Below are 27114 nucleotides of genomic sequence, written 5' to 3' on the forward strand. Positions count from 1 at the left end.
GTAGAACTATCACTAACAAATATCATGAGTGTAAATTCTTTCATAACAAAATTTTCTACTGCTGCTGCTCCCCTTTACTATGCTGCTGATCCACTGCTACTCCCCCTAACTCTTACTCCCTCTTTTTGTCAGCAACTTGACAAGGGGCTGTTGCTATGCATTAGAGTCCATCACATTTTGAAGAACTTGCTGCACATCCAAGGATAGCTGGACCAATCTGTCATTTGTTTGTACGCCATCAGAGCATATTGTAGCAATTTGTTGTTCCAGCTTAGATTGACTCGCTTCCCACTTGGGAACAAGGTTATCAATTGTTTGTTTGAGCACTTGTGAGATGGGAACAATTGGCTCAGGAGGAGAAGAAACAGATTCAGTGTTGGGATCGCTTCTTAGTCATAACTGCCTCTGACTTAATCACAATGAGAGCTAATATCAAGCTAGTTATCTTCATTGTTGGTTCATTTTCCCTAAGGGAAACTTTGGCTATCATAGCCAGTTTTGTGCTTAAGCCTCCAAAAGTCAAGTTCAACTCCTTCTCAACATGGGAGAGATGGATGATATCAATGACATGCCTAGGGAAGTTTATGGAGACTCTAGTGGCCAATGCATACATGAAATGGGCATGCTCTAGGGGAAGCTCTGTGTGACGACTAATAGGCCATAGATTGGTCAAAACAATCTTGGCCAAAATCGATATTGAGGGAGCATAACGTGAAGTGGAAGTCGATGCACTTTGGGGTTCCACTTTGGACCTTGAGGGCTAGCAAAAAGGTTGCACATGGCTACCTTAGTTGGTGCCCCATGCCCTTGTATGGATACACTGGTGCATCCACTTCTGGTAAGTCATAGAGCTCTCTGAAAATAGCTGGAGAGGCTTCAATCCTAATTCCTCTAACTATGGAGGTGATGCTATGATCATCCAGATTGAAGTGAGCGATATTGGAATAAAACTCACGCACCACCTTAACACGCGTAGTGGGTGAGGGGTGTGTCAGTTTTTCCCAATGTTGCTCTACAAAAATGCGACGGATGCTTTCAAAATCAATTGAAGGAAAATCATTTATACTCACCTCTCTCACACCTAATACAGGTTTGTGAGCAAAAATATTCCTATATGCAGTTTCTGCTTCAGGTGAAGTGAAGCACTCGTATGAGGTGGTGGGTCTCGGTGTCTCAAATGGAAGGGCAGGAGTATTTTCAGCATGTGCAGTTTCCCTCTGAGGTTCCCCCTCACTTGAGGAGTCCCTCGAGCTCATCTTTCTTTTTTCACGTTCCTTGAATCTCATCTAAAAGAAAACATCCAGGTAGACATAGAATAAAGATATAGAGATGTTGTGATACAACCCATGTACAACCCTAGACTTGACACTACTACATCTCTTTTTAGACTTAGGACAATCATGCACATTTATACCTCTAACATATGAGTGTGAGTGTGTGTCAAATAACGGTCTAACAACTGAGAAAACTGGTTGAGACATAAGATCAAACACTTGGTGGGCACATCATGAAAACTGAAGTGTATAAAGCATTAACTACAAAAAATCCTTCCCCAGTACATGAACAACAACATACCCACTTCACACAATCCACTTATGCATACCCCAACCATCAACACAATCCAAGTCTCAAGTTGCACCAAACACCCATAATCCCAAATAGGTGTACGCAATGCCCTAGAACTCGAAAGGAAGAGAAAATAATTGAATAAAGCACTTATCATGGTTGGGAATTGTGTATATGAGGAGGTCTGCGCGATTTCTAAGTAACGAGATGATTTAGAACACTAGAAAGGTGAGAACCTATGTTTAGCTAGGGCACAAAGAGACTAAGAGAGACGTGGGTGAGTGAGGTAGGAAATATCGAGGGGTGGATGCCTATCGTGGGAACTAAGTCACTTAAAGGCCTAACGTACCACACACGAGCCTCTATCTTAAAGTCCCACTGGGACTCAAATACTAAGGCCACATATAATGCCTCGATCCCACATGGCTCGGAGAATTACCTTTTATCACTTAAAAATCATATTTCAAACATACAGTCATAGAATTCAAACTCTCAATGATGCATAGGACTCTCTGTTCCAAATCCACTGCTCCAATATAATTATTCTAAACACCACAAAATCTCAAAATAAATATCAACCTTCCAAAACACCCAGTCAACATAGCAAAATAAGACGACTGAATAAAATTCTCTAATAACCAAAGTACCATCTTTGTACTTAATCCACTATGCTCAACTCTTCTCACCCATGTTCCATAATCTTGATCCTCAGCTGAAATATTCAAATCATCTGAAAAATATTATAGAGATAAGGGGTGAGTTCTCAACAACTCAGTAAGCATAGAACATATACTAGTATGTAAACATGAGCATTTTCAGAATTCAGAATGCAGAACAAAATATTTATTTTCATAATGCAGAATCAGAAACATTTGCTTTTAGAATGCAAAATCAAAACATCTTACCAAAAATGTCAGAGCGAAACTTTCAGAAAACATTCTTATTAAAAAATCCTTTGGCATATCAAAATCTGAGACCTCATCTTCATCATATCAGAGCATCACGTCAGAACAAATATCGTGTTTAGCCATCGTAGTAGGGTTATAAACTACCATTATAACCTGTGGAAGGGCCGTATCCATTATTATAATCTGTGGTTGGGCCGTATACCATGGTTAACCCCCCGTTGTAGGGTTATAAACCACAATTCTAACTCGTGGAAGGGCTGTATCCATTATTATAACCTGTGGTTGGGCCGTATCCAATATTATCACCCATGATTGGGCCGTATGCCACTATTATCACTCGTTGTTGGGCGGTAATGGAAACCGAACAAAACATCATAATCAGACTAAATCAGAATACAAAATCAGAATCTCATGTCAAGATTTTTAGATGTATCAAAATAGAGTACTGAACAAATTTAGATCTTTTCACATATTCAAAAACAGTTTTAGAAATCATATCACATCATATTTGAGTACAAAACATTTTCAGAACAAAACAAAATCAGATCACAAAAACATAATTTATGCACAAAATTTCATATTCGCTCTCTTTTACATATTTCAGAAACAGAATGCCAAATCTTTGCTCATGTCTGCACCAGTCATGACAAAAAGTACTTTATTCTTATACATAATTTCATGAGTTATGGAAAATAAATAACATATTGTTTCAAATTACTCTTCATAACAAAACATGCATATTATTTTTTTCAAAATTGACCTTAGTCCATTTTATTTTTATGCAAAATCTAGCATAAGAACCTCCCTTACCTAAATTTCTTAGCTTTCGAAATTTTCCCACAACAGTGCTGAACGAATATTAACCGTCACCTATAAAATAGTCATGTAACTTCCATAAATTTCCAATCCACGTATTTCAATATCTAAATCTAAATTGCTTAAAAAAATCGTCCTATTTTAATTTCTCAAAATCCAAAAATTCTCATAATTTTAAAATGCCATCATTTTCCAAATCTATCAATATCCACTTACTTTAGTTTATCTTCATTTCCACTCAATCACCAATCACCACATAAAATCAAACCCAACCCACCTAAAAAAATGAGACCAGTATGTACACAAGCCCAACTTAAAAATACTTACCCAAATTTTAAAGGTCAGGCCCATCCCAATCAAATAACTGTTCTGCCTGACTTACTATTATGGACAATAACGTGAAATCATTCAAAAGAAATCTTCATTGCTTTAAGGAAAATCACTTCACAAAAAGCTTAATGGCAATCTTTGTAAATCTTAGGGAGGTCATGTTTATCAGACTTTAAAAAAAAAAACTCTGAAAGTTATTTTATAGACTCCTACGTGTTTCTAAGGAAATAAGAAACCAAAGAACAAAGTTGGACTTCAGGAGGAAGAAGAAATTTTATTGAGAGAGAGTGAGTGTAACGCCTCGGTCCCGCAGGGATCGAAGAGTTACTCCATATAACTTAAACTCACAATTCATCAATGTGTTTACAGACTCCAAAATATAAAGTCATTAGAATACTACAAAACCTCTTAATAAAATCAGCCACTTCTCATAAATCTTCTATGAGTAAATCACTTTGCTTAAATAATCATCTCATCGATACTCCATAATCTTAATATTTAGCTGGACTATTCAAAATCATCTGAAAAATATATAGAGATAAGGGGTGAGTTATTAACAACTCAGTAAGCAGGGGGCATATACCAGTGCGTAAACATGAACATTTACAGTGATCAGAATGCAGAACAAACATTTTCAATTTCAGAGTGCGGAAGCAGAATATGTTATCAAAATATCAGAGCGAAGATTTAAAAATAATTTCATTCAAAAATATTCTTTGGCATAGCATAAATGATCATCATCATCATCAGAACATCATATAAGAACAGTGGCCATGTATAACCCCCGTGGTAGGGCTGTGCATCTGTGGATAACCAAGCAGAACATAAATCATTATGCTACCAAGGTGTGCACTCAAAACAGAGACCACTATTATAACCCGTAGCAAGGCCATATCCACTTTTATTACCTGTGGTTGGGCCGTATCCACTATTATTACCTGTGGTTGGGCCGTATCCACTATTATAACCCGTGGTTGGGCCGTATCCACTATTGTAACCCGTGGTTGGGCCGTAACTGAACATAGCGGAAACAAAATCAAATTCAGAATCAGAGAGTCATGCCAAATGTTTTCAGAAATCACGTCTTATCCAAACAGAGTACTGAACAAAATCTTCGGAACAGAACAAAATCATATCACAACATAATTTATGCACAAATTTCCTATTCGCTCTCTTTTTCAAAGTTCAGAAACAGAATGTAAAAAATAAGCTCATGTCTACACCAGTCATGATAGAAAATACTTTATTTTTAAACAGAATCTCATGAGTAATGCAGAACAAATAACTGAGGTAGTTCAAATTTCTTTTCAAAATCAAATATGTTTATTTTTCAAAAATAACCTTAGCTCATTTGATTTTAATGCAAAGTCTAGCATAGGAACCCCGCTTATCTGGACTTCTTAACTTTTTCAGAATTTTCCTAAAAAATGTCGAACAATAATTACTCGTCACCTATAAAATAATCATGTAATTCTCGTAAATTTTCAATTAATCACGTATTTCGATAAATAATCCTAAGCTTTTAAAATAACATATTTAATTCCTCAAAACCTAAAATTTGATAACCTCAAATTATAAATCATCACTATCTAAAATCACCAATATTGATTTAATAACTTTGACTAAAACATTTAAAAATTTAACCTATTTATTATTGAAAACAAACTATAACGTTTAATACTAGATAATATAATTATCCAAAAATATTTTAAAATAAACCATAACTATTTTTAAATAGACTAAATCATTTCTAAAGTGTAAAAATAACATTACACCAATATTGTTTACTCTTAAAATAAATCTTTACTTAACAAAATGTTAAAATACTTAAGATGTCTCTGTAAACATAGATAAAATTGAGTCTACTAGTATATATACTAAAAGTTTAAAAAATACTAACACAGCTTACTCAAAGGGTAATAATGTAATTAAAACACGTTGTTTTTATTTTAACCTAAAGACTTGCATCACAACTTCCGCACGTAAACTATCCTGTTAACACTGTGAAAAGAACAGAGACTAATAAACGCATGGAGGCTCACCGAGAGAGAAGTGAAACGTGCGGCGGGGCAAAGGGCTGGGCGGTGGATGACAGTGGTCACGGCGGCGGGGCACTGAGAGAGAGACCAACTAATGAGAGAAAGCGAGGGTGATAAGCGAGAGAGCACGGAGAGTGAGAGAAAGATGAGAGGAGTCTACGTATCATGCGGCGTGCATGGGGCTTCGGGTAGTGGCGCTGGACATCTATGGGCGGTGGATGCTTGCTTTTCGGCATCGTCTGATGCTGCTAACGGTGGCGTCGTTGCCCAACTGTGGCAAGACATGGTTCTCACTTTGAGCGACAATGCTCTGTTTCCATGGTTCCAAAATAGAGCAGCTCCGGTTTTTGCTTTCGACGGACGATGGTGGCGTTTTTGTGTTGAACGGCTGAGGAGTATGGGTCAACGAGCGGGTCTGGCGGCTTGTGGTGTCGTTGTCGTGTGAGTGGAGTTGGTTCCTGTTTGATGACACGGAGAGGCTGGGCGGTGGGAGCAGTCCCACGGTGCTGCAACAAGGCGCAGCTGGTTGCTTCAGTCGTGCGTCCTGCATGGTTTGGAGGTGGAAGGTGGTTTGCGGAGGGGATTAACAGAGAAGAAAAGAGAGGGAGAGGGAGAACATTTGGTGCGAGGTGGGTGCACGTTGGAAATCGGTTGTGCAAGGAGGAGCCGTGGTTGCTGTTTGCGTGGGGAGGAGATGCTAGCGGCTTGGGCAGAAATATATCTGTTACTTGAAGCAAGTGAGCTCAAGAGGTGGTATGGGAGAGATGCAGAGAGGCAACCCTAGATTTGATGGGTGAGTTTCTACGTGAGATTTTATATAAGGAAAAGCTAGTAAACCCTAGAGATGAAAATGTGCATGACATGAAGACGTGAATGTCATGGGGGTCTGATCTTTGATCTCATAGCTTGGTGTTTGGGCATGCAAAAATTCGGGCTTTCTCTAAGAGTTTAGGCCCGATGTCTATTTTAAAAAAGAAATCAAATGGGCTTTTCGCACATAAAAATCCATAATTTTTGAAAACAACTTTGCCCTGAGCCCGGGTGTTACAGCGAGAGGCAAAGTGGTGGCTGACCCGACGACGGCATGCTGAGGAAGAGAAAGAGATGAGCGAGAGAGAGAGTACGGAGAGTGAGAGTGATGAGCAAGAGAGACAACGTAAGAGGAAGAGAGACGGGGGGTGGTAGTGGCTTACTAAGGCGTCAAGGGAAGCCTTTCGTCGGCAACACAAAGGAGTTGAATGTGGGAGGGTCATGGTGGCTATTGGTGTGGACGTGAATTAGCTTTACTTTTAGTTGTGAAAAATAGGGGCCTTCCTCACGGTTGAAAGTGGTGTTTTACGATTGAGGAACGGAGCGACTTACGGGTTTAAGCGTATGGAACCTCTCCTTCTCAGTGGTGACATGGGGTGGAAGAGACGTGGCTGGCCGATGGCTTACAGTGGTAAAAAGGTTAGACTAGATACACGGTACTGTGATGGCTGAGTAGTGGCTATGGTGAGAAAGTTTCGTGGAGGAGCTTGGCAGGGAGATCTCGGTTTCATGTGGCGGTGGCTAGCGGCAAGGGAAAATCTCAAACTCACCTAGAGAGGTGGTTGCATGCGGAGGAGACGAGCTGGACGTACGTGAAGGGCTTGGCTTTGGTGAGGTTACCTTAAGGTGGTGCATGGGTTGCAACTTGCTACAGTACTTTATGAGGGAGAAATAAAAATAAAGATGGTAGTCGGTTTTCACTTGAGGTGAGTAAGGATGTGGAAGATTTGTATCACCGAAAGAAAATCCAAGCAGTGAAAGGTTTGCTGCTGTGTTAGTTTTCTGGACATATGGGGACGTGGGTACATGCATGCCGAGTGGCATGGTGGCCTTGTCGTGTTTAACGGAAATTCACGTATAAGATGCATCATAATATATGTCCATGATTCTAAATATATAGAAGGCAGTGGTTTAAGAAATTTTATCATGAAGTGGGCTCTAAAATTGTAACTCTAGCGTGCTTGAAATTGGACATGTTAATGTGCTTGGCTTGATAAATAAATTGAGCCATAATCCTCATGTCTAAAATAAATCTCTCATCCAACAATATTCTCGACTTTTACAAAAATTTTATTGGGTCAAGTTCTAATTATTCCGACCCCTTGATCTGTGAATTATTATTTGGGCATTTTTCCAATCATTGAGCCCAATGAAATTCATACTCTGCCAAAATAAATTTTTGGGCCCGTAACCTGCTCTGAAATTACTTGTTAAAACTCAAATGAGTTTTTCATACATAAGTTCAAAAATATTAAAAAAAAAAAACTAGACTCGGGCTGGGCCTGGGTGTTACACCACACTCCTACTTAAACCAAACCACATATCCCAGACTTGTGCACCAAAATGCAAAATAAAGAAAATATGCCTAGTAGCTCAACAAACCGAAGACTTTAAAAAAATAAAAAAATAAAAATTGATTGACCAAACAATATTTTCGAAAAAGCCTTTTTTTTTTAAAAAAATTTAGCATGAGAGAAAATGAAAATGAAGGATGAAACATTGATTGTCTCACAAATATAGTTTTTAAATAATTGAATCAATGCACATGCCTCAAGTATGGCACCTATTCAAACACTATATCACTCACACTGTCCACATACCAAAACTGCATTCTCTCATTTGTAGCATTCACCATGGTGGCTTATGCTTATTAGTTGATTAATCAAAGTTCACGTGGGTGTGTGAGTGAGGAACCTTACACAATTTTTCATTCACTCCCCGTCAAACTTTATGCTAGGGTCTAGATACTAGAAAAAGTACCTCTTCCAAGCACAGGGTCTTTATACCCATTAATATGTCCATTGTTGTATTGCTCATCTCTTTCCATAATGATTAAAACAACGATTTTTTCTATAAGGACTTTAGGGGACAAATCCGTGTTAAGTGTTAGCCTTTTTCCGCAATGAATAAACACTGACTTTTTCTAAATGGACCAAACCTTTATGCTTGGCAAGGGGAGATCCCTTTCTTTTTAGTAGTAGGTTCAACTAGTATTAGTCAATTTAAGACATGAACTCCCCCTTTTTATGAGCACCTCTTAATCTAATATGGAAAATAATAAAGAGGGTAAAAGTAAGTTCCTCACAATGCATTATAATGTTTATACAACACAGTTCACAACACTACTCGTCACACTTCCCAACTACGTCCAACACTTCATCATTACATAGAATGCCCAACACTTCACTACACGACACATCACAATTATTAACAGTATAGTCCACAACCTAACCAACCAACCAACTAACATATAACATAAATAACAAGGGAGAGAGGGTTATACCATCGACGAGATAGCTCGTAAGTTGCTCTCTGACTGTCACGGTCGATGACGTTGGAAGGGTCGTACGTGGTGGCTAAACCGCGTACAATGGCTATCCACCTTGTATGGTGGTTGTCCACCACATAAAGTGGCGGTTTGGTCTTAGGGCTAGGCTAGGGGAGGCCAAGGGAGGCTGAAGGTGGTCTCATGGTGGCTGGGGTGGCGGAGCACGGCGGAGCCTTGGGTTTCCAAGGGAAATCCGTGTGCCACAAGACATGGAAAATAGAGGGGGAGCTTGGTTGGTCGTGGCTAGCCATGGGGGAGCTCAGGGGGTTGCTGGTGGAGCTATGGTGGCGTTAGGGTGGCGCCACAGTGGGTGGAGGCAGCAGATCTAAGCCACGCGTGAGGGAGAGCCTGTGAGAGAGTGAGAGAGCGTGGGCATGCGTGAGGGGTAGATTGGGGCTATGTGTGGTTGGGGTAGGCCGATGGTGGCCAGAGGAAGCTCGAGATGGCGGTTGGACGCTGTGGGTTGCGACGTACTATGGTGGACGGGGAGAAACCTATGCGTGTGAGGGAGGCTATGTGCCTCGGGCCAAGGAGAGGAGGAAGGGGGAAGGCTCAGGGGGCTCGTGGTGGTGGTCGGTGGCCGCGTACGATGGTGGAAAGGGCTGCGCATGGTGAAACCGTGTGTGGGTTGCTGCGTGAGAGGAGGCTGGGTTCGGCGGTGGGGGCTCGCCGGCGTGAGAGGAGGCCGTTGGTGGTGGAGGTGAGACCGGGCGACGCATGGCGGTGCCGGGCTGGGCTGAGGAGAGAATCGGTGAGAGGGAGAGAAGCGTGCGGCGTACACTGGGGGAGAGGGAGGAGAGAGAGAGAGAGGGAAGGGAAAAGTGAGGGAGAAAGAGAGAGGGCTTGAGTATTTAATCTAGGCCTTTCATCTTGGGATCCACAAAACGATCTGACCATGGAAGATTAAAACACTGATTTAAAAATGCGTAAACATTAACTTAATTAAAAGCACTGAGAGTAATTAAAGTGAAATATTATTTAAAATAAACTTTAGCTTATAAAATAATATTCCTTCATCATTTTATCCTTCATCATTAATAAAATGATGAAGTCTTATTTAATATCTTTAAAGGAATAAAACCATTTAATTAATAAGAGTTTTCAACATAATTTAAATCTCATAATATTTTAAATAACTGAAATCATTTTAATAAATGATATTAAAATGATTTCCGACAATTATGATATTTTTGGAGCTCTTAAAAAATATTATAATTGTCTTATTTAAAATCAAGCTTAGTTCAATAACACTAGAAATACCTCATATAAATATTTCTAGTGCATTTAAAACACTAGGCGTACTTTAGAAATCACATAATATCTTTAAAACACGCCATCGAGATTTGACACGCATAACGAGACTCGCAGTCACTAGAGAGAATGGCAGACCGCTACATAATTTCCGTCCTAAGAATTTACTTATGTCAGAAAGAATGAGTGGGGTATTACATTCTCCCCACCTTAAATAAATTCCGTCAGAAAGAAGGAGTGAGTTGTTACAGAAATTTTCCTCCTTTATCATTAAAACCAAAACATTATGCGGATTTCCTAATTGCCCAATCACCGGTACCGATCTCAAGCCCCAACAATTTTTGATGAACCCACGTATATAATCTAAAGAAGACCGGCGCCGCAGGAACTTCAGAACCATTGAGAATCGAAAAGGTTCTACAGATTGATTAATCTTCGCCTTCGAAGAAAGAAAAAACAGCTCTCCTTCCTGAAAACGAGGCTTACACAGAGGAATATCAACTTCTGGGAGAAGTTGCAGTTTCGTAAGCACTACATCCGTATAAACTGCTGTCGTAGGCATTCCTGCAGGACGTACTGGATGCGTCGTCTTCCCCTGCTCCAAACGATCAACCTGCATTACACCAGCCCCTTGCCTTGCCGTTGAAGACATGGGGCCGGCGGCTTGCGCCATAGAGAAGCCCTAGTTGCCCCTCACAATTGAGAGAACAAATTCCCCGTGCCACGTCAGTCCCTTGATTAATCTATTGGTTAGACCAATTGCGTCTCTAGAAAAAACTTAATGTCACCTAGAGTACCATAGAATAGGCTTGAATCTATCATGGGATGAGTTATAATGGAGGGTTATTTTATGATTGACAAAATATAAAGATGTCATCCTGGTAGAAGAAGAGGTAGAAGAGGAAGCCAGACTTGCCAAGGTTTGGGACACCATGAGATGCCCTGATTAAGGATGGCGTAGAGGGGAGCAATGCCTAAGCACTTATTGAGTTATTGCACAATTAACAAAGATTCTAGTATAGAACCAACAACAACAATAGCGCCACGAGTAACAGAAGGATGCACATATGAATGACTTGTGACATATTGGTACCTAAGGCTTATGGGTACCAAAGGCCCAATGCATGCTGATAGGTCGATGATAGATCTTCAAAGGACATTTGAGATTTGTGGATGTATAGAGAACCATAAGGTTTTAATACACCATTTAAAAATTGCAAAGAAAGACCTAGTCGATGGTGGAAAACCCATTGAGATTAAGACTGTTCACCCGAGTTCCGGACTGGGTACCCAGGTATACCTGGATTGGAACCTGGATTTCACACCCAGGCTGGAACCCGGATTAGGCTAACCAGGGTTATGACTCTGGCCGAAACCTGGATAAACCTGGGTTTAGAAACCCGAAAATTCGGGTTTCGGACTATACCTGTTTTTGTTTTTTTTTGACAAAAGCCTATATGTTATTAAATTTATATCCATGAAAAAAAAAGGTTGCAAAACTTAAAAGCCTATATTTTATTGCAAAATTTTCAAGAAAAAATAATGTTGAAAAGCATAGTTTTTATTTTATTTTATATAAAAGCCTATGTTTATTAAAATTTTCAAGTCATGTTGAAAACCATAATACTAATGCATTGAACATTGTCCATAATAATAAAAATGTATCAAAATGGAAAACTAAATTTATGTAAAAAATAACTAAAGTTATAAACAACCAATTAACTTTTTAAATTAAATGCATATAAAATAAAATAAAAAATCAATATTTATCATGTAAAATGCATGCACATACATGATGCGATCCACTACATATTATATTGTTTGGTATTTATATATTACATTACAAAACACAATACATTACTTTAATCAAACTCCAATACATAACAACAACCTTGAATTAATTTGTCAAGAACATTCATGCTACCTGTACCCCAAATGACTAAACAAATTGACATTGCTCTTCAGAAGTCTTCTCATCCCCGGTCCAATATAATCAATAGAGAAATTAACATCTCATACCACAGTAAGTGATGATATGCAAACTGGTTCACCAAAATATATATATATATATATATTTATATATATATATATATATAAACAATTAGTCACTGAGTTTGATGCAACTTGAAAATAACAATTAGATATTTGCCTTCAATGAGGCAACAATGACAAATAATTATTTTCATAAAAGAACAATGACAAACAAATAGTGGAAAGATCTCTGCTAAAAAGAAAGTAAGGATATGCAAAATGCTTCCCCATTGTATATTTCAAGCCACAACTCAATCATGATAAATCCCAAAAGCCCTCCTGTAGCTCTGTGGTTTTAGTGTGTTGGTGTGTGGCAACCTCATCAAAGTTTTCAAATACCACACACACACACACACACACAATATATTTACTGCAAATATGTGTATATATCTATAGACAGAAAATAGATGTATCATGCAGATAGAAAACAGGCTCACCTTGACAAACAAAAGGCAAAGGCCAGCACAGTTGACAACGATCTTATAAAATTCAAAAGGCGTTGCTTAACACTGGCTAGCTTCAGTAGGTAGAACTACTAGATCCATTACCTGCAAATTAATGTTGCTCCTGTCCATAGCAGGAAAGGTTGAAGATATGAGGTCACGATATGATATATTCTACTCCTTTTCCAACTACTATCATTTTTTTGCAGCATAGATTAAAAAATACACTTATTAAACAGTGCATCATCTCAATTTGAAACCACAAGACAAACATAAATTGTTCCTTGATAAATGACATGAAAATGAAAAGCCTAAATATAGAGCACATACATGAAGAAGAATGTTCCTGTTCTGACACAAAAGTGGCCCAATACCCCATACAGCAAAAATAATAATACCAACTGCTAGAACCAACGATCTAATTTAGCTATTGCATATAGCTCAACTGGGTTTATCATGGTTTTAAAAAAAACCAGCAAACAAGCGAATAAGTTACAAACCAAGAGCAAAATTTCCTTTCCGTCGACGTTTTTCTAGTAACCAAACAGATAATTAACAAAAACATATAAAGGGTAATGAGAAAAACAAAAGACGAATCGAGTAGAAAAATACCAGCAACTCAACGTGAAGCTACAGAGAATCTTCGAGGGAAGTTGAAATAGTGGATTTCTCTAATTCAGCTCCTGAATTGTTGATGCCTCCAACTACAACCACCCAAAAATAGCATTTTTCCTTTAAATTTCCATAACGCAAATAGTAGCAGTTTTCTTTTAAAAATACTAACAAATAACAAAACACTCTTAGAAAGGAAAGGCCCAACAGACTTCAACGATTAAGGAATCCTTTTACTTATGCAAAGACGAAACCGATGTAAAAGACAAAGAAATGAAAAAAAAAAGAAAAAAGAAAAACAAAAATGGTCCTCTTTCGGGGCATGATCTTGGACTGAAGTGTTATGGCTCCAATTAAATTGGGCTGGGCTTGATGGGCTTCTATTAAATTGTTATCTTTTATTTTTGTGTTAAAGTAGTTTAGTGGCATGGGCCAGTTAATGTGGGTTAAAAATGGCACATGGCTTTAGTTAGTGGCTACCGAATTAAGTCATCTTCTTCCTTTATATGAAGAGGAGGGTCCTTGTTTTGGAGATCTGGAAATATTATGAATGTGTGTTGTTTTCTTTTGAGAGTAATTGGGGACCTCGAATATCCCAACGCGTAGCTATTATCATCATCTTCCTTATTCTCGATTCTCTCGTATTGTCTATATTACTATTCTTTTTAGAGAAACACTATGTACAACCGCCCTGCAAAACTACTGTGTAACTGACTGAAGTAGCAAGTTGCCACATCATCACCAGACAGAAATAAAAAATAAAATGAAAATCAATTGAAGAAGAAAGCATTCGACTGAACTAGCATTAACACTTCACTCAGGAGTGAAACAGAGAACTAAGAAGTCCCCCATTTCTGCAGAGCATTTCGAAGGACTAAAAAATGCTCAAATCCATTTCTGCAGAGCATTTCGTATGTCTTTTTGGGGTCCGGAATCTCAATTTGTGTATTATATATAGGTTGGGAGTTGTGGCCAGCCAATCAGATTTAGAAACGTTGTAACATCTCATGGTTATCATCTTCAGAAACAACTTCACATGACAATAATACTTTTGACAGCTTTTTAGTTATGGGGATCTGACCTAATTGCATAGAAACGCATGAAAGAGAGCACATAACCAAGAATGAGGGAGGGAACCATTTGGTGGGTGGTCGGCTGCTGGCTATGAATAAATGTATAGTGTCGCTAGCTTTAACAGAGTCGAACGCAGAAGAAATGTTGAAGGGACAGACAAAGAAGGAAAGGGGAAGGGGGAAGGAAGAAGGGACCCAAATGAGAGAATTGTCAAAACGGTGTGTTTTGATTTAATTGAAACACACCGTTTCAATTAGAGAAGGGACCCTACATGATACTACTGATTTCCATCTCCCTTCAAATGAAACACACCGTTTGCAAAGGTCGGTTGCATTAAGAATTTTTCTTCTTTTTATTGGGTTCATTACAAGTGGTATCTAGAGACACCGATCTTGCCATAGAGTTGAGTAATGAAGAACTTAAAGAATGTTTTCAGAATTATCATCGTGCACTATATGATGATTTCTATAGAGATCCTTGCCAAATGGTGCTTACAATGAAGTCTTCCAAAGATAAAAACCTAAAAATTTTGGTCTATTCTTCCTTCACTATTTACTATGCGAAGCTCAATATTGAATATGCTTATAGGAGAAATAACTATCTGTTGGAGCAACAACAAGTGAGTCATGGAGGAGTTGTTCTAGAAGATGATGTTATGTTGATAGGGACGGCAATATTTGACGATGAATATGTTGTTCTTGATATGCAGAGTGAAGAATCCGAATAAAAAAAATTCAAAGAAGTGACAGAAAAAATGATAGAAACTCAAAAAGGGCTAGGGAACGAAGTGAAAATGGATTTTCTCTTCACTCCTGCGAGGGTAGATCTGGCTGTAACTCCTGATGATGCAGAGCCCATCTGTAACAGCCCGCTAGAAATTCATTGGTGGAATTTCTATTGACTTTAGGAATCTCGTAAAAACTCCATAAGTTTTTATGAATCGACCAATCGCATAGGTTTTAATCTATCAACATAGTTAGTGTTATCACTCACTATGGTGCTAGAAATATGAGTTTTATTTATTTGAGATAGTTAGAAGTGTTAGAATGCATTATGGTCCACGCCATTAGACTCAGTGGATTATTTAGAATTTTATGGCGCAATATCCTATTTTCATAATTCTGGACGAAACGTCTGTTGGAAATTGTGAAATTATTTTTAGGGATACTTCGAGGTTAAATTTCGGTAAAAGATTTTCACTATAAGTTAATATGAATATTTAGGAATTTTTAGTACTAAGTTTATGATTCACTTTTTCGAAGTGAATAGTAACCTCGGTAAGCGCACCGATTGCAGTGTTTCGAAATCACAGTGTGGAATGTCCAAATTGGATTAGAGAAGTTTTATTTGGACACTTGGCAAGATCTTAGCCACACTTAGTGAATAATTTTAGACACTTGGCACCATAAGGAACGTTTGTTGGATTTGAAGGAATCAAGGTGTGAGATCATGTCGCTTAAGCAAAACTTTGTTTCATCTGCTCAACCAAATTGTGCCAGATCAAAGAGGTTTTCAATCCTAGTGAAACCCTAAATGGTGGGAATCCAATTGAAAGTCCAAAAGCTTTGTTGAAATCGAAACCCTAAACGGTTTCCCCAAAACCCTAAAGTTGGCCTCTAAACATTTTCTAATCCGATTTCTAGCATTGTGTTTAATCACTTGATTAAATCACTTCCACATGCTATTAATCCTTCAAATTTGTGTTAGAACATCATTATCCAACCTTGTTAACCTTGAAAAATTGATTGGGCCAAGTGATATTGGATTTGGGCTTGATAGCAACCCAAACCCTCTTTAAACCCCAAATTTTAGGCCCATTCGGTTTAGGCCCTTTAAGGCCCACGAATTTGGTCACCATAGGATTGCTTCATGGCTAAGTTTTGTACCCCCACTTGGCTGGCCAGATCTGTACAAGAAGAGCCTAGAAGGTTCTTGAAAGACAAAGCAAAAGGGCCACCTCACTCTTTCACTCTCACACTCCACCTTGAGAAAAGATCTTGGTCTGATTTTTATGAGAAGAAAAGGCCAACACTCAACCATTCATTCAGTCCTATCACTTTACATAGCTTGTGTAAGAAGCTCTTCAGTCCACTTCCCACGAAAAGCAGCTCTCCTTTACACTTTTCCTTCATAGAACACAAAAGACACTCTCGGACAGTTTTTCGTACCTCTTTTGAATGCCTGTTTCGAAGCTTTTGTAAGTGTTTCCTCGCAACGTTTCCTTCATGAAAGTTGTTTCTTTTGGAGTCTAGTTTACGTGGATATCTTATTTGTTCCATTTGGAGATCATTTGATTGGTAAAAAGTTGTTTAGACCCCAGAAAGGTTATTCTGGGCGATAAACTGGAGAGTGTGTTATATTTTGGAGTTTTTGACCAAGCTAATGAATAGATCTTGGTCCGAAATTTTTATGGAGTACTGTTAACATGTGTATATGATTATTGGTTGAGGATTTGTTGCATGATTAAAAGTTTTGGTGAAATATTTTCTTAGGTCTAGAAACTTAGAAACTGGAAGAGGAAAAACAGTTTCTGTTTTGAGAAAGTTTAAATCTTTTATGGTTTAATCTTATTCCAATGGCTTTGATATTTTTATTGGAAGATCCTAAGCATCTTATATACATGTTAGAATGTTATTTTGAAGATATTTGATGTTAGTTTCGAACATATGAAATTTTATGGAAGGAGATATTCGGTTAGGCCAAAGTGATGATGTTCTTGGCTAAATTTATGTTTTGGTTGATGTTTACCCATGTGATCTTGAGTTTGAAGCTTGGATCTGTTTTAGGACACCTTTTTGAACCATGTGATGTTTTGGTTTGAAGATCACTTCTTTATAAGTCATGGATCAAGAGGTTGATCAAAACAAGTTAGAAACAAAATTCTGTTTTGAACTTAGAAGAGAAACCAAAAAGTTCAAGTATGGTTTTAGTGATTTTGATGACTTTTGTTCATGATTCAAAACATGATTATTCTTAAGAATATGTTATGAGTGTAGTAGAAGAAAAATTTTGGTTTAATCATGAGTTTTGAGATTTGAAAGAATTACAACAAAAAGCAAAGGAAATAGCCTTTGTAAGTTTCGGCCATATAGAGTTTTGATGGTTGTGTTTAGTTTTAAATTTTTATGAATTGATATTTGAGTTTAGGACAAAATTTACATAAGGTATGTAAATTTTGGTGATTTTTGAAGTTATGATGCAAAATCCTTAAGTTAGGGGTAAAATAGTCATTTTCCCACATGTAGAGGGTAAAATGGTAATTTTACTCTAAGTTGATATTTTTCCATATTCCTAATTGTTAGTGATTAAGTTCTAATTTTTAGAAATCACTACTTTCAGTTTCCCGTGATCGCACTTGAGTTTTGTCTCGAAGCGCGAAGATCGAGGTAAGTTAGCTTTTAACTTACTATCAATTTAATGTGTATGTGTGATAAGTAAGGGAACTAAATTGTATGTATGCATGTTATCATATGTGCCATGCCAAGTCATTACATATTTATCTGTTACACAGAATTTATTCTGTCATGAATTATTCATCTGTTACACAAGATATTCTGTCACGTATTGCTATACATGCTATACATTGCAAGTATGTCATGTTAAGTTAAGTATGCCATCTGTTACATGTATTTCTTGTCATGTAATATTCATTGTCACATGTTACGCCACGTTAAGAAATGTTGTCTGTTATATGGTATGCCATGTTACGAAATGTTGCATGTTACATGTATGACATGTTATGAAATGTTCTCTGTTACATTTATGTCTCGAAGTATGTCATGTCTGTCGTCCTACGTTCATGTCACGTTATGTTACGTCAAGATTTCTGTCTTTTATGTCACGTTCATGTTACGTCACGTTACGAAATGTCATGTCTGCCAGTTAAGTCATTCATGTCAATCACGACCCTAAGCGCTAGGATGGGGTAATATCCTAGTGGAACTCCTTTGTTCACGCTGGAGTGTCTAAATAGGTGTGAAATTCCCTGGGTTGACGAAGTACAGTCAACAGGTTGCGAATGGGGCCTAATTAGCTGGTCACCGGAGCGCGCCAGGCACTAACGCCGATGGTGCCACACATTATGTTATGTGTGTCCACAGCAAGTGTGGCACAAACAGATAAGTCATGGGGCCACAACAACTGTGGAGCATGAAGTATGGGGCCACAACAACTGTGGAGCATACACTACGTGAGACACAGCAATTGTGACACGTAGAATACGTGGGGCCACAACAACTGTGGAGTACGTATTAACGCACTCACAGCTGGTATAGAAACCTGTGATGTGATGCGGTAATCGGCAGGGACACACGGCTCAAGGGGACCTGTGTAGCACCCATATGGTCACGTTAATGATTAAGTTATTGAATAAGATTCCAAGTTCAAGTCATGTTTCACGTTATGTTACGTTCAAGTTTACGTTCACGCAATCATGGTAATCCCATGAGACAAGAATATGTTTCAAGTTCATGTTATGTTATATTCACGTTCACGTTATGTTCCAAGTTCATGTTATGTTATGTTCACGTTTACGTTATGTTCCAAGTTCACATTTATGTTATGTCATGCTCAAGTTCAAGTTCAAATTATGCATGTTCATGTTTATGCTATGTTTCAAGTCCATGTTATGTTTCAAGTCACGTTCATGCTAAGCTTCAGTTTCAGTTTAAGTTATGCCAGTTATGTTATGTTGTATGTCAAGTTATGCCATGATTACTTATGATTTGATTTTGCATTCATGCTTTTACTGCCATGCATGCATCATTAACCTGTGTGGAAGTTTCCTGTTAACTTGCTGAGATTTGTAATCAAATCTCACTGTGGTAGTCCCAACTACCATTCCCCCCGAATGGTAGATTTTGCTACAGGATCTGAAGGAGAACTGGGAATCGACCAACTGGAAACGGTTGACTAAGCGATGGTGTGACGTAGATGGTAGTACATCAGTTACCTCAGATTACTACTTATATTTGTGGAGTTCAATCTCCAGCACTCTTTTGATCACAACCATATGGATTAATATTGTGATCTCAGTTGTTTAGTATGTCATTATGTATGAAGTATGTTTTAAGTATTTGGGATATTTCGGTTTGGTGCATAGTATTGCTAAAAAGAAAAATTATCCGCTGCGAATATTGCATAATGCTAGATGCATGTTAGGAATATTGCATCTTATATGTCATGAACGGGGGCAGGTAACCTTGTGTTGCATGTCTCGACGCTTCAAATGTCCGTCCGATCCCAAGCGGAATTTGTGGGCGTCACACCATCTATGATTCAGGAGGGTCTACAGAAGTTGTACCCAAAGAAGAAAACCCAAACATCCACCAAAACCATGCCCCTTACTCGAATCCATCTGCCGCCTACTCTTCTCTCCATCAGTATTCCGAGGCATGGCCCGATGCCAAGCAAACATGGAAGACGTTGTCCGATACCAAGGAATGCAGCTGGCTTGGCGTTGCTCACCTCTACCTAGGCCTCCATGAGGATACTGTCACTGCGTATAGGAAGGACCTCGTAGCCACCAAAGATGCCGACGAAGCCATCTCCTCCCTCGAAACACCAAACCCTAGTTGTGGTGCAACAGTGCATGGTGGAGTGGCTGGCGGTGGTAAATCCACACCTCCAAAACCTTCTCCATAGCCTTGGTAGATTTTCTTCTCTGAGCTAGGTCACATATAAACCCTTGGTAGAGAGCAAAGGCGTCGCCAGTAAGGATAGTGATCTCCACGACATGTTGATGGGCCAGACTTACAATGAAGACCATCTGCCCGCTGATTATGCTGCGATCCAAGGTATGCATGGCTGTAACAGCCCACTATAAATTCATTGGTGGAATTTCTATTGACTTTAGGAATCTCGTAAAAATTCTATAAGTTTTTACGAATCGACCAATCGCATAGGTTTTAGTCTGTCAACAAAGTCAGTGTTATCATTCACTATGGTGCTAGAAATATGAGTTTTATTTATTTGAGGTGGTTAGAAGTGCCAGAATGCATTATGGTCTATGCCATTAGACTCAGTGGATTATTTAGGATTTTATGGTGCAATAGCTTATTTTCATAATTCCGGACGAAACGTTTGTTAGAAATTGTGAAATTATTTTTAGGGGCACTTTGAGGTTGAATTTCGGTAAACTATTTTTACTATAGATTAATATGAATATTTAGGAATTTTTAGTGTTAAGTTTATTATTCACTTTTTTGGAGTGAATAGTAACCTCGGTAAGCGCACTAATTGCAGTGTTTCAAAATCACAGTGTGAAATGTCCAAATTAGATTAGAGAAATTTTATTTGGACACTTGGCAAGATCTTAACCACACTTAGTGAATAATATTGGACACTTGACACCATGAGGAACGTTTGATGGATTTGAAGGAATCAATGTGTGAAATCATGCCACTTAAGCAAAACTTTGTTTCATCTGCTCAATCAAATGGTGCCAGACCAAAAAAGGTTTCAACCTTAATGAAACCCTAAATGGTGGGAATCCAATTGAAAGCCCAAAAGCTTGGTTGAAACCGAAACCCTAAACGGTTTCCTAAACCCTAAAGTTGGCCTCTAAACCCTTTCTAATTCAATTCTAGCATTGTGTTTAATCACTTGATTAAATCACTTCCACATGCTATTAATCCTTCAAATTTGGGTGAGAACATCATTATCCAACCTTGTTAACCTTGAAAAATTGATCGGGCCAAGTGATATTGGATTTGGGCTTGATAGCAACCCAAACCCTCTTTAAACCCCAAAATTTAGGCCCATTCGGTTTAGGCCCACTAAGGCCCATGAAATTGACCACATTAACATTGCTTCATGGCTAAGTTTTGTACCCCCACTTGGCTGGCCAGATCTTTACAAGAAGGGCCTAGAAGGTTCTTGAAATATAAAGCTAAAGGGCCACCTCACTCTTTCACTCTTACACTCCACCTTGAGAAAAGATCTTGGACTGATTTTTATGAGAAGAAAAGGCCAACACTCAACCTTTCCTTCAGTCCTATCAGTTTCCATAACTTGTGTAAGAGGCTCTCCAGTCCACTTCCCAAGAAAGACAACTCTCTTTTACACTTTTCCTTCATAGAACACAAAAGACACTCTCGGACAGTTTTTCATACCTCTTTTGAACGCCTGTTTTGAAGCTTTTGTAAGTGTTTTCTCGCAAAGTTTCCTTCATTAAAGTTGTTGCTTTTGGAGTCTAGTTTACGTGGATATCTTATTTGTTCCATTTAGACCCCAGAAAGGTCATTCTGGGTGATAAACTAGAGAGTGTGTTATATTTTGGAGTTTTTGACCAAGCTAATGAATAGATCTTGGTCCGAAATTTTTATGGAGTACTGTTAACATGTGTAAATGATTATTGGTTGAGGATTTGTTGCATGATTAAAAGTTTTGGTGAAATATTTTCTTAGGTCTAGAAACTTAGAAACTGGAAGAGGAAAAACAGTTTCTGTTTTGAGAAAGTTTAAATCTTTTATGGTTTAATCTTATTCCAATGGTTTTGATATTTTTATTGGAAGATCCTAAGCATCTTATATACATGTTAGAATGTTATTTTGAAGATATTTGATGTTAGTTTCGAACATATGAAATTTTATGCATTCAGATATTTGGTTAGGCCAAAATGATGATGTTCTTGGCTAAATTTATGTTTTGGGTGATGTTTAACCATGTGATCTTGAGTTTGAAGCTTGGATCTGTTTTAGGACACTTTTTTTAACCATGTGATGTTTTGGTTTGAAGATCACTACTTTATAAGTCTTGGATCAAGAGGTTGATCAAAACAAGTTAGAAACAAAATTCTGATTTGAACTTAGAAGAAAAACCAAAAAGTTCAAGTATGGTTTTAGTGATTTTGATGACTTTTGTTCATGATTCAAAACATGATTATTCTTAGGAATATGTTATGAGTATAGTAAAAGAAAAATTTTGGTTCAATCATGAGTTTTGAGATTTTGAAAGAATTACAACAAAAATAAAAGGAAATAGCCTTTGTAAGTTTCGGTCCTATAAAGTTTTAATGGTTGTATTTAGTTTTAAATTTTTCTGAATTAATATTTGAGTTTAGGACAAAATTTTCATAAGGTATGTAAATTTTGGTGATTTTTGGAGTTAGGATGCAAAATCCTTAAGTTAGGGGTAAAATTGTCATTTTCCCACATGTAGAGGGTAAAATGGTAATTTTACTCTAAGTTGATATTTTTCCATATTCCTAATTGTTAGTGATTAAATTTTAATTTTTAGAAATCACTACTTTCAGTTTCTCGTAATCGCACTTGAGTTTTGTCTCGAAGTGCGAAGATCGAGGTAAGTTAGCTTTTAACTTACTATCAGTTTAATGTGTATGAGTGATAAATAAGGGAACTAAAGTGTATGTATGCATGTTATCATATGTTCCATGCCAAGTCATTACATATTTATCTGTTACACAAAATTTATTCTGTCATGAATTATTCATCTGTTACACAAGATATTATGTCACGTATTGCTATACATTGCAAGTGTGTCATGTTAAGTATGCCATCTGTTACATGTATTTCATGTAACGTAATATTCACTGTCACATGTTACGCTATTTTAAGAATTGTTGTCTGTTATATGGTATGTCATGTTATGAAATGTTGTCTGTTATATGTTATGCCAAGTTACAAAATATTGTCTGTTACGTGTACGCCATGTTATGAAATATTGTATGTTATATTTATGTTTTAAAGTATGTTATGTCTGTTGTCTTACGTTCATGTCACGTTATGCTACGTCAGGACTTCTGTCTTTTATGTCACGTTCATGTTACATCACGTTACGAAATGTCATGTATGCCAGTTAAGTCATTCATGTCAATCACGACCCTAAGCGCTAGGATGAGGTAATATTCTAGTGGAACTCCTTTGTTCATGCTAGAGTATCTAAATAGGTGTGAAATTTCCTAAATTGACGAAGTACAGTCAATAGGTTGCGAATGAGGTCTAATTAGCTGGTCACCGGAGCGCGCCAGGCACTAACGCCGATAGAACTACACTTTATGTTACGTGTGTCCACAGCAAGTGGGACACAAACAAATAAGTAATGGGGCCACAACAACTGTGGAGCATGAAGTATGGGGTTACAACAACTGTAGAGCATACATTACGTGAGACACATCAATTGTGACACGTAGAATACGTGGGGCCACAACAACTGTGTAGTACGTATTAACGCACTCACAGCTGGTATAGAAACCTGATGTGATGCGGTAATCAGTAGGGACACAAGGCTCAAGGGGACCTGTGTAGCACCCATATGGTCACTTTAATGATTAAGTCTATTGAATAAGATTACAAGTTCATACATTTCACGTTCAAGTCATGTTTCACGTTATGTTATCTTCAAGTTTACGTTCACACAATCATGGTAATCTCCTGAGACAAGAATATGTTTCAAGTTCATGTTATGTTATGTTCACGTTTACGTTATGTTCCAAGTTCACATTTATGTTATGTCATGCTCAAATTCATGTTATGTTTCAAGTTCACGCTCGTGCTAGGTTTCAAGTCCATGTTATGTTCCAATGTCACGTTTATGCTATGTCTTAAGTCCATGTTATGTTTCAAGTCACGTTCATGCTAAGCTTCAGTTTCAGTTTAAGTTATGCGAGTTATGTTATGTTGCATGTCAAGTTATGCTGTGATTATTTATGATTTGATTATACATTCATGCTTTTACTGCCATGCATGCATCATTAACCTGTGTGGAAGTTTCCTGTTAACTTGCTGAGATTTGTAATCAAATCTCACTGTAGTAGTCCCAACTACCATTCCCCCCGAATGGTAAATTTTGTTATAGGATCTGAAGGAGAATCGAGAATCGACCAATTGGAAATTATCGACTAAACTATGGTGTGACGTAGATGGTAGTACAGTAGTTACCTCATTACTACTTGTATTTGTGGTGTTCAATCTCCAAGACTCTTTTGATCACAACCATTTTGGACTAGTGTTGTGATCTCAGTTGTTTAGTACGTCATTATGTATGAAGTATGTTTTAACTATTTGAGATATTTTGGTTTGGTGTACCCGCTGCGAACATTGCATAATGCTAGATGCATGTTAGGAATATTGCATCTTATATGTCATGAATGGGGGCAGGTAACCTTGTGTTGCATGTCTCGACGCTTCAAATGTTCGTCCGATCCCAAGCGGAATTTGGGGGCGTCACAATGGCTGTCTGAGTTCTGCACCCAATTTATTCGAAAAAATGCATAGGTGAGATTTATATTTGGGGATGTTGAAATTTGAGGTGATAGAGAAAGGGGGACCAAATTTCTCAGACCTAATTAAAAGTAAACCATTCTAAGTGTAGTCTATTAAGGGGGAGGAAGTCGATGAGTCCAAACCTAGCCCCAGGCTATATAGGTTTAATAAACCTCCTTCCCTAGACTTGGCTTACACAGAGGGTGATGAAGTTATGTAGAGGGTGATGTTTGTTGACTACATTAATTCGAGTGTTGTAGTTCCTATAGTTTGGGGTGGGTTAAGTGAAAGAACTGTTGAGACTCTAGAGAATGAATTGTTGGATTGTTATGAGAATGGCTGTGAAGCAGTAAAACGAAGATGTCCCTTTGATAGAGGAAGGAGGAAAGAAATGGGGGAAACTCAATTTCTAAACCAAGCTTTTTATAATGAGCATCAATTCTTATACTTTGTATTTGATCCTAAAAGAGGTAGGGAAAAGGATCGGCTTAGAATTTGGTTATTATCCATGCAAGGCTTGTGCACAACCGTGGGAGTTGCTCATACTGTTGAGCCAAAACCTGGTCTAATGTTAAATGGTTTTATAAACCTCCCTTTCCATCAAAATTCTATCCCCTCTTTATTGTGGCCGTTAAGAGCCAATGTGTGTTTTCGATGTCAAAGAACAATTACAATGAGAGTCTAACATACAAGGGTGCTAGTGTTGACCTGTGTCACCATGGAAATATCTGTATCGTGTAGCTTGCACTTCTAGATGCTATAAATTTGGTTGTTGCGATTTAGGGTGGAGAGATACTTATGAGAGCTTGGAAGCTTGCATTCGAGCCTGCTTACATCACAAAAGTTGTTCATGGTTGCAAACGACTTAGTGATGCACTATATTTTCAGTTGTTCAACTTTGCAAGTTGGCTAGATGTAGTTCTTTGTTTGGTTTTTAACATGATTGTTGTGATGGTGTGCTGCTATCATTTTGTACTCATTTACGTTTCCTTGAGTTTTTCATTGTTAGAAGTATGTGTCCTGGATAACGGGTCTCTTCTCATTCTGTGGAGCCCATGGATGACTTTTGGGTATAGAAGAACGTTGGGTGTTTATTTGATGTGAGAGAGCTATTTGTGGCATTGTCAATTAGAATTGATGTCCAAAGGAAAATGAGAGAGATGCTTCATGTCCCAATTCCAGATTCATACAAAGTTAGCTGGGCTACCTTGGAATGTCGTGGTATTTGTTGTCCATTATACCACAAGAAACATGCTGGAATTCAGAATGCCAAAAAGGGAGATAGCCCCACCAGATCTGACCCAAGTTACTTGGCTTGTACAAGTTTGAACACAACCAAGTTCAAGAAATGGACAAACAGGACTGTTGTGTTTAGTGGTTGCAATCCAAAGAACAGCAGTAGTGATTTCAACTTTGACCCATGTGCTTAGTTGGATATGAGACTGAAGCTCTTACACGTGCTGGCCTTGAGTCTTCCAGATTTTTTGTTAATAGTGGCAACAACAACAATAATTTTATTGTTGGTATGGGTTTCACAAAAAGCGACAAGTGGATAGGTGCACAGTTAGTTAATAGGCGGAGGTTGCATCACATTGGAGATGGATCTTGGAGTATGATGAAGAAACTTGAAGACAATGTCTCTCTATGGTGCAACATTTTCCAATAGCTTGAAACCCCCTCATCCTTCAAGTTTTAAATCGAGTGTTCTTCATTATTATCCAGACAGCAGGCTCAATAACTCCAAGGACATGACCTTTGGTTGTAGGCATCAGACGTGTTGCAGTTGTGGAAGTGCAAAAATGCTAGTGATAATGAACATTGAGGACAAGGTTCTTTAAATGGGAAGAATTTGTTATGAATCCAATTAAATTAGGCTGGGCTTCTACTAAATTGTTATGTTTTATTTTTGTGTTAAAGTAGTTTAGTGGCCCATGGACCCAGTTAATGTGGGTTAAAATTGGCCCATGGCCTTAGTTAGCAGCTGCCGAATTAAGTCATCTTCTTCCTTTATATGAAGAGGAAGAGGGTCCTTGTTTTGAACATCTGGAAATATTATGAACGTGTGTTGTTTTCTTTTGAGAGGAATTGGGGACCTCAAATACCCCAAGGCGTGTTTACTATCATCATCTTCCTCGTTCTTGATTCTCTTGTATTGTCTATATTACTGTTCTTTTCATTGGGTTCATTATAGAAGGAACCCAAGATTTGGGCAGATCAGTCGTGAAAAACAACTCATGTTTAAAAAAAGGAGAAGATCTAGGAAAACCATGTTTACAAATGCTCAAAGATTGGGAGAGAGAGAGGCTTACCGAAATGCCGGCAGTGAGAGAGACGGCCGTATAAACTTGAAGGCTAGGGTTTCAGCATTTCGGCAAGAGATACAGAGAGTCTGCATAGAGGAGAGAGAAGAGAGGAGTAAATAGAAAGAAAGTGATCGGCGCGGGGGGGGGGGGGGGGGGGGGG

The 27114-nt window shown here is 38.1% G+C and overlaps 2 long non-coding RNA genes across 4 annotated transcripts; both read right to left on the reverse strand.

The window, feature by feature from the left end:
* Window positions 1-2259: 2259 nt before the first annotated feature.
* On the reverse strand, window positions 2260-4599 carry LOC109005920. Its single transcript, XR_001998540.1, has 3 exons — window positions 4559-4599; window positions 3285-3344; window positions 2260-2296 (listed from the first exon to the last, which is right to left on the reverse strand). It is a non-coding gene; the product is annotated as an uncharacterized LOC109005920 (long non-coding RNA).
* Window positions 4600-11986: 7387 nt separating this feature from the next.
* On the reverse strand, window positions 11987-13608 carry LOC109005913. Of its 3 annotated transcripts, none has more exons than XR_001998539.2 (4): window positions 13567-13608; window positions 13355-13446; window positions 12737-12866; window positions 12069-12310 (listed from the first exon to the last, which is right to left on the reverse strand). It is a non-coding gene; the product is annotated as an uncharacterized LOC109005913 (long non-coding RNA). The 3 variants fall into 3 exon arrangements; XR_004798049.1 differs by lacking the exon at window positions 13567-13608 and adding an exon at window positions 13527-13559; XR_001998538.2 differs by lacking the exon at window positions 13567-13608 and having other exon boundaries at window positions 11987-12310; window positions 13355-13556.
* Window positions 13609-27114: the final 13506 nt, after the last annotated feature.

This window comes from Juglans regia, chromosome 13 (assembly GCF_001411555.2).
Source record: "Juglans regia cultivar Chandler chromosome 13, Walnut 2.0, whole genome shotgun sequence".
NCBI classification, from domain to species: Eukaryota; Viridiplantae; Streptophyta; class Magnoliopsida; order Fagales; family Juglandaceae; genus Juglans; species Juglans regia.